Source organism: Macaca thibetana, chromosome 1 (assembly GCF_024542745.1).
Source record: "Macaca thibetana thibetana isolate TM-01 chromosome 1, ASM2454274v1, whole genome shotgun sequence".
Taxonomy (NCBI): domain Eukaryota; kingdom Metazoa; phylum Chordata; class Mammalia; order Primates; family Cercopithecidae; genus Macaca; species Macaca thibetana.
The window spans coordinates 57762452-57771922 of record NC_065578.1 but is presented as its reverse complement, the minus strand read 5'-3'; positions in this window follow the sequence as shown (position 1 = coordinate 57771922).

Below are 9471 nucleotides of genomic sequence, written 5' to 3'. Positions count from 1 at the left end.
TATGAATAGATATAGGATTTTGTCAAATGCTTTTTCTGCATGTATTAATATGATCATGTGACTTTCCTTCTTTAGCCTGCTGATGTGATAAATTACATTAATTGATTTTTAAGTGTTGACCCATTAATATCTAGAATAATTCCTATTTGATTGTGCTATAAGGTTCCTTTTATACATTGTTGTATTAAATATGGTGGCATTTTATTGAGGAATTTTGCATTCATATCTTTTATTTTCTTATGTCTTTGTCTGGTTTTGGTATTAAGGTAATGCTGGCTTTATAGAATGAGTTTGGAAGTATTCCTTTGTTTCTATCTTCTGAAGTAGATTGTAGAGAATTAGTATAATTTCTTTCTTAAATGTTTGGTAGAATTCACCATTAAATTCACCTGGGCCTGGGGTTTTCCATTATGGAAGATTATTAATTATTGGATCAGTTTCCTTAATAGATATAAGCTTATTCTGATTGTCTATTTCTTAATATCTTCATCTGCTCTTGGTTTCATTTTATTTTCTAGGCCAGCTTTTTCCTCATCATGGCCAAAATGCACATCAGTAGTACTAGTCTTGTATTCGCCTAATTTAAGAGTCACACAGCAGAATTTTTATCTCCTTCAATGATCAAATATGATATTAGTCTAATCGGTCTGTTTTGTCCATGTAGTGGTTTGAAGAGAGTCCAAAATTTATGTGCATCTGGAAAATCAGAATGGTGATCTTACTTGTTGGGAGGCAGAGGCAGAAGAATCGCTTGACCCCGGGAGGCCGAGGCTGCAGTGGGCCGAGATTGTGCCACTGCATTCCAGCCTGAGAGACAAAGAGAGACGTCGTCTCAATAATAATAATAATAATAATAATAATAATAAAATGGTGATCTTATTTGGAAATAGTCTTTGCAGATGTTAATTAAGTTAATGATCTTGTGGGCCAAAATCCAATGACTACCGTCTTTACAAGAGGAAGAGAGACAGTAAGAAACACAGAGAATAGGGCAATGTGAAGATGGAGGCAGAGATTAGAGTAATGCATCTATGGGCTAAGGGGGCTCACTTATATTGGTTTAGTGGTTTCAGCTTGGGATGTGGAGTCAGGCCAACCTGGACTCAGTGCAACCACTTACAACCTTTTAGTAGGAGTGACATAAGCACAAAGTGCCCCAGGTATACAGAAGTAGGATAGCTCCCCAGGCCTGGTGCAGATACATGCAAGACTTGCCAGAGTGGACGATTTTGCCCTGTGTTTAATTAGCCAGGTGTTGATAGAAAAAGGCATTTGTAGCAGATGCCACCGGTGTCCACTCACATTTCCCTTTATGTTGGTGCCTGGCCTATATTTCTGCACATACTGGTTCAATTTGCCACTGCCAGAACCTGAAGCTCCTTGCTTGAGTCTTTCTCTGGCCTGTAGGAGCCCACTCTGTGTGCACATGCAGGAGGCCAGAGGTGTCACAGAATTAATTATTACTAGGATGGCCCTCAACAAATGCTACTGATAGGAATGGTGGGTAAATAGCCCAGCTTCCTCATCCTCACTTGGTAAAACTCTGTGGCCTGTTTTACACGTTCTTCTAGCATTCCTCAGAGGGATGACACTTCATTGGCCCCTTTTGTAAATAGTTTGTTAATGTATTCTTTATTAGCTTCCTTTCCTTCCATGTCTCACTTCTCTACTTACCAATGGGTGCTTCTTAGGATCACCTCCCAAATAAGTTACTTGTATTGGAATCTTTGTGCTTGTCACATTTGTATCCATGTCTTATACATGCTTCTCTTTTTGTGTGGGATGCTGTCTAATAGGGAGGTCTCCTTGGGAGACACACAGAAAGAGTAGCATGTACAAGAACACGGAAATTTAAGCATGGGCAAATTCCAGAGGTTATCCAAATTATTTGGAAATCTGCTACCTGGTCTAGTGATCTGATAGATGAAGAGTTACCTGTGCTTATAAATAGATACCATGATGTGATGACCCATGTTTTATTTTGGGAATTGTTTAGGTTGAGAGGAGGAGTAGGGGATTGCCTATTTTCCCTGGAGCACCAGGTTCTGTAGAGTATCTGGCATATAGTATAGCCTCCATAGTATTATTGAACTTACAGATTTGTTTATTGTATCAAAATTAGTGAGTTCAAAATGCCTATAATATAAACTATGGACTTAGGGTGATAACGGCGTGTTAATTTTAACAAATGTACCTCTTTTGGTGGTGGGGGAGGCTGTGCCCACGTAGGGACAGGGAGTAGATGAACACCCTCTTTCTGCTCAATTTTGCTGTGATCCTAAAATTTCCCTAAAAAATAAATCTTAGTGATTTAAAACAAAAAGCCCAGTACTTACTAAATAATTCATGCTCAATAGATGTTTGTTGAACAGAATTGAGACTCCATGGAAAGGTAAAGGAATGCCTTTCTTTGAACAGGCATTGCATCACCTGATAGTGATATATGAGGAGGGGAACTGTGGCCCCAGTGGTGTGTGCTGTAGGAATTTGGAGACTTACTTTAGTTAGAGCTCAAGGTTGTGAGCTGAGTTGTTTGTGAGAGCAGAACAATAGAAATGGTTTAAATGTCCATCAACAGTAATAAATGACGCAAAATCTTTTCCAGAGGACATCTTGTGGTGCTTAAAATGGATTAAATTGATCTGCAAGTATTGATAAAGACATTTCTCCAAGGCATGTTGTGCAAGTGATAACCTGGAAGTTACAGAAAATATTCATAGTGTGATATCATTATGTTAAAAAAAAAAAAAGGCACTAAAAATGTGCTGCATATCTTTGGCTGAGATGAGGACTCAGCAGCAGATGGGGTGAGGTGATTTTTGTTTGTTTGTTTGTTTGTTTGTTTGAGACGGAGTCTCGCTCTGTCGCCCAGACTGGAGTGCAGTGGCGCGATCTCCGCTCACTGCAAGCTCCGCCTCCCGGGTTCACGCCATTCTCCTGCTTTAGCCTCCCAAGTAGCTGGGACTACAGGCACCCGCCACCATGCCTGGCTAAATTTTTTGTGTTTTTAGTAGAGACAGGGTTTCACCGTGCTAGCCAGGATGGTCTCAATCTCCTGACCTCGTGATCCACCCGCCTCAGCCTCCCAAAGTGCTGGGATTACAGGCGTGAGCCACCACGCCCAGCCGGTAGGGTGATTTTTAAGTCCTTTCCAGCTCTGAGATTCCGTAATCCTAAGAAGTAAAGTTTATAGTTCCATTTAAAAATGTACTGCTTTGACCCATATAAGAAAACTGTAAGACTTTATGGAGAGACATAAAAGAAGACCTGGATAAATGAAGATGCACATATTTCCTTGATTGATAGTTAACATTGCAAAGATATACATCTCACACAAATTAATCCAAGATTAAAAACAACAACAATAACAGAATTAATAATCCCAATTCCTTTTCTTTTTTAGGAAGGGAGCCGAAAAAAATTGTTCAAAAATTCATCTTGAAGGTCAAATGTGTAAGAGCCAGACAATATTCGAAAATAAAATGTATACTACAAAGTTACAATAAATAGAAAGAATCATGCACTAGCTCCAGAACAGTCAGACCAAGGGAAAAAAAGGGAAACTGCAGAAACATATGTAGATATTTACAGGAATTTAGCATATTGTAACAGTGATGCTTTAAGTCAGTCAGGACACATTAAATTAATGGTTGGGACAGCAGTTACTTTGGTGGTCCTATCCATGGAGGAGCACATGCATGCATCCTTTGTAAAAGCTCCACTGGCCTAATTATTCCAAAAATATTTTAGGTTATTTTTTTTCCTCCTATTTTATGCTGAAATAAATTCCTGGTAGATTAAATATTTTAAAAGATTTAAGAAAGAACAAAGTCATTAAAGTACTAGAAGAAAATAATGATAAATATTTAATCTTAATTTTGAGACAGACAGTAGATATGATCTTGAAGGCAGAAGCCATAATGAAAAGATGGATATCTTTGACTGTATCAAAATTTTAGCAATTACGTATATTTTTCCCCTGAATCAACAAAGTTGAAAGACAAACTTCAAATGGGGAAAATGTTTGCTACATAAACGACAGACAATTCTTAAATGTATAAAAAAAAATTTAAGTTTATAAAATACAAATGAATATATTACAGAAAAATGGGTTAAGGGCATGAACAGGCATTTGCTAAAGAAGAAATCCAAACAGCATATAAGCATGAAAAAGCATTTACATTATTATGAATCAAAGGAATGCACATCAAAACAACAAGGAAGCTTTGATCTCATCAATGTTTTAAATATTTAAAGTAATTTAAATCTTGCTTTTCAAGTGGGTTACGTATCCAAATGTCAATAGTGGTTATTTTGGGATAGTGAGATAAAGGATGATTTTTCTCTTTTTTGTTTTGCTTTTCTATGGTATTAGAATTTCACTTGTGCAATAAAGAAATAATAGTTTGCACTGACACTAAGGAAAGTGCTCACCTCGCATCTTTGAATAATTGATCTCTGGGGAGTGAGCAAGGGCATGTCCACGGTGAGACCTTCCATCATGGCCCTGCGTGGAGCTTACTGAGCCATACTGAATTGTCCCACACCCAATTTCAGGAGCTGGGTCCTGGTGCCTGCAGCATAGACAAGAGGGACGAGGCTGGAGACAGGGAGACCAGTCAGGATACTAGAGCATTAATAATTTAGATGATAATTTGTAAAAATAACACACTGGAACTTGGTGTGACTATTCTCTTCAAGCAAAAATTAACTTTAAAATGGCAGATTTATTCATGTTACGTGGGAAGAAGGGCTGGGATGACAAGAAAGAAAAAGAAGTGCGGTTGAAGAAAGCGCTGAGCTGATTTTCGTTGGAGTAGAACGTTTCAATGAAGATGCTGAAATTCTCTGTGTTGGAGTGATTTCAAATTCACAATCGGTCATTTCAACCCTTTTGGACAGTCATGCCTGGCACATATTCAAGAAAAATGAAAGGCCACTTCAGTCAAGGTGCCACCCATAAATTGCAGCCTTCCAAGTATGTGACCCTCATCAAATCCTGTGGCTATTTCACCAGGTTCTCATCCTGAATCTAGATCATCAGAGGCCTGATTGTTGTCTGTTGAACTTCTGTCTAAACCTGTTATAAGACAAGCTATGCCTCATAATTCTTCAGAGTCATTCTCTTCTTTAACTCAGTATTCAGCATCCAGCACTTTCTATAGGAGGTGTGAATGAATGTCTTTCTGTGCCACGGCATTTAATATAGTTTTCCACTGGGAAGACTGAATTGTTTTAGGCTGGGTTCCCTGGAAACAGATTCTGAGATAAATCTTTGTGTGCAGGCTTATAGGGGAGAGATCTCAGGAACAATACTTATTTATTTATTTATTTATTTATTTATTTATTTAGAGACAGAGTCTTGCTCTGTCACCCAGGCTGGAGTGCAGTGGTGTGATCTCGGCTGGAGTGCAGTGGTGTGATCTCGGCTCACTGCAACCTTAGCCTCTCAGCTTCAAGCAATTCTTCTGCTTCAGCTTCCTAAGTAGCTGGGACTATAGGCACGAGCCACCATGTCCATCTAATTGTGCGTGTGTGTGTGTGTGTGCATGTGTGTGTATGTGTGTGTATTTTTAGTAGAGAAGGGGGCTTCACCATGTTGGCCAGGCTGATCTCGAACTCCTGACCTCAAGAGATCTGCCTGCCTCGGCGTCCCAAGTTGCTGGGATTACAGGTGTGGGCCACTGTGCCCGCCAACGAACAACACTTAAAGGGAGTAAGGGAAAGAGGACTGGGTAGAGGGAGAAGTGGAGCTTCCAGTCCCATGGAGGTCTCTGCAGCTTGGATGGCCTTGCAGTGTTATCCTCAATCGAAGCATAGGAGTCAGGACTGTGTCCTCCCACAGTTTGTGGGGTAAGTGCTGTCGCTGGGCAGAGGGCCGATCCTTGGATGAAGCAGGTGTCTCCAGCCAAGGGAAATCTCTAGGGAGGCAGGCAGCTGCCAGAATGAGAACCTCAGTGAATGGCGATCTGCTGGTGCAGCACAGCACCTGCTTTCAGTGTTCTATCCAAAGTCGAACTTCAGTGATGCTGTCACAGGACACAGTCTTCAGTGTAACCCTTCAAGCAACCCTCTTACCATGAATGCTCAGTAAAGAACACCTTCAAAAGCTTCTCACACCTCATTAAGCTGTGCTTAAAATGAAGCCCTTTTCCCAAGGGCATATCCAAAGGAAATTATTCATGTCAATTATCTAAATTATTCATCTCAATTCAGATGGGATAAATAGCTTGGGAAATTTGACAAAAGCAAAACTTTAAAGCATAGCAAATCAATATTGCTTGGTTGGAAGGTTGGTTCTGAGAATGGAATCTGATCATGTGTCACAGTCAGTTCAGGTTGCTACAACAAAGTACTATAGACTGACTGGCTTCAGCAACAAACTATTTTTTCTTACAGTTTGGGAGGCTGGAAGTCTGAAATGAAGATGCCAGCGTGGTTGGATTTGGTGAGGACCCTCTTCCCGGTGTACGGACAGCTGTCTTGTTATATCCTCACGTGGCAGAGAGGGAGCTCTCCGATCTCTTTATCTCCTTACAGACTCTAATCTCACTCACGAGAGCTCCACCCCCATGACCTAATTACCTCCTAAAGGCCCCCATTTCCAAATACTGTAACACTGGGAATTTAGAGGTCAACATAAGAATTTCAGAGGGATACAAACATTCAGTCCGTAGCACGTTGATTAAAAAATTGCTTAAAGGGCAGCACAAAGAAGACATACAGTCAGATCAGAAGACTTATTCAAACTCTAAATCCTCCAGCAGCTGTGATTGTGAAAATGTGCTGCTCAGATCTGCTCTGGGGAGCATGGTTGACTGCCAGGCCCTGCCCCTGACCTTCTGGCTCCCCAACTCCATTTGTAACAAGCGCAAGCTCCCCCTATATTGCTCTTAGCCAATGATCACGCACGGTGTGAACACTAGTGGATGCCCATCTCTGTGAAACATGGAACTCCTCTAGCAGGCAATTTTGGCCCAAGGACTCCTCATTTTCAAAACCTTCTTGGAACTGTGCTACAACCTGAGGTGCTTCTTATCCAATCTTTCTTCTTTCCCTTTCTCCTTTAACCAGTGTCATGATCTGAGGGCCCTTCATGTCTATTCCTGCTCCTGCTCCATTATCCTTCCCAGGATTTTCCACCCAGTAAATAAGTCTTGCACATCTGATTCCACCTTGGCATCTGCTTTAGAGGGCCCGTTGATACACGTGGACTGGAAGTGGGGTGATTTGAGAAGATGGTAAGATTGGCTTTGAGAGTGGCTCACTAACTGCCCAACCGGCTACAAGAACTCCATCTTGCGTGGACTGTGGGGTCGTGGATAGTGTCTGGCACAAGATAGTGGCCCACATGTGGATTTCAGTGATGGTGACTTGGGAAACTGACCCAGTGGAGGGCAATGCCATTTACGTGGGATAGTTAAGGCACTTGAAAGATGGAGGGAGCAATGTCTGAAAGAACAGTGCAGTGAGCTTGTTATTGCTACGTTGTGTTGATGGCCTGCATGAGAAAATGAGAAAGAGAGGGTCATTAGTAAACAGTTAAGGCTGAGTGGGAGTCAGAGGTCTCCTTGGTAGGTAACAGACAGGCTCTTATCTCCTGCAGTGGAGGAGTGTGGACAGCAGAGAAACAAGAGATTTTCATGATAAGAGTTGCAGAGCCCCAGAGATGTTTAAATGCTTAGCCAAGGCAGGTCTGGGCCCTGGTTGGGAAAATCTGGAACCTTGAAGCACAAAATGGGACATCCTGATAGAATCCCTAAGGATACTGACTCTGCAGACCCTGACAGCTTGCAGAGGTGGCTGACCCTTCCCTAGTCAAAGCTAACACTTCCCTCATGTGGGAAGCCAGTGTTGAAGCCTCTAGCACAAGGAATAAACAGGTGCCCACTCAGGAGCTGCCCCATCTCCTCTTAGATATCTGCCAGGGTGATAACTCAGGTTAAATTCCAGCATCACCCAGCTGGGGATGTGTTGGGCCTGGTAAGGTGGGAGGAGGAAGATCGCATAATGTAGGAGCCAAAAGAACTACTTAGCATGGGCCGGGCGCGGTGGCTCACGCCTGTAATCCCAGCACTTTGGGAGGCCGAGGCGGGCGGATCACAAGGTCAGGAGATCGAGACCACGGTGAAACCCCGTCTCTACTAAAAATACAAAAAATTAGCCGGGCGCAGTTGTGGGCGCCTGTAGTCCCAGCTACTCGGGAGGCTGAGGCAGGAGAATGGCGTGAACCCGGGAGGCGGAGCTTGCAGTGAGCCGAGATCGCGCCACTGCACTCCAGCCTGGGCTGGGCGACAGAGCGAGACTCAAAAAAAAAAGAACTACTTAGCATGTACCAGCAGGAGCCAGGAGAGGACCCCTGGAATTGGATTTCTGAAGGTGCTTGATCAAAGTGGGCAGGAACTGTGGTGGGATTGATAAGGAATCAGAGAGACCGAGGGGTTGAGGAGGATTTATTATTTAGGTGCACTGGCCCAGTTGGATTAACATCCAAAGGACTGAGCCCTGAACAAAGAGTCAAGTTACCTTTTAAACATTTCATGGGGCTGGGGGAGATCTGTGTGGGGAGAAGCATGTTACAGAAGCGAGAAACAAAGACAGTTATTTAATTAATTGAGACATGCATTACATCATTTCTAACTTTTCAAGTAAAAACATGTTTTATGGCTTGAGTTTATCTGTCTAGTGACCTTGCAGCTGCACAGCTAGAGAAACAGGGTCTTCACAATGCCTGGGAAAGGGAGAGATAAGGCTCACTAGCCACGGAAAAACAGGCAGTTAATTTTTACAGGACTCCAGCTCTTTCTCTTTCTCAGGGTGAACTGGGTTTTCTTACATAGAACTGAGTTTCTGCTTACACATTCTTTAATTTCTTTTAATTCCTGTTTCACAACAAGCCTGGCTAAATACAAATTAATTGTCTTGGGGGCACTTTCTCAGCACTTGGGACTGTAGAAGATGGGGTAAACTCACTGCTAGGTGACTATTAGAAGCTGAGAGAAAGCCATGGTCCATGCAGAGTAAAGCAGGAATGCCTGAATTGCCCTTGGAAATGGTAGAGGAAGGACAGAGGAGCTGAGGGAAGTGGACTTGCCTGAATGAATTTTTTTGTGTAGAGCCCAAAGGCAGAGAGAGGGGAATGCTTCATGGGAGGCCCAGAGGACGCATCATCTACTATGGCCATGGGGAATGCACTGGCGTGAGGGGCACTAGAATCACTAAGAAGTTCAGAGAGGCTCTCCTCTGAAGGGAAGGGATGACGGTAGGAGAGGCGATCACAAGGCTGGGCTTGATAATATCCACTGGGATAACAGGATCCTGAAGTAGTAGAAGCCAGGTGGTGGCTTTAACCATGAGGACCCCAGAGGATGAGATTACTGCAACACCTGGCAAGGGCAGAGGCGCAACCAAGAGGGCTTGATCCACAGGAGGTAGTGGAGGGCTTTAATAGCATAAGATCTCCCTAGGGGA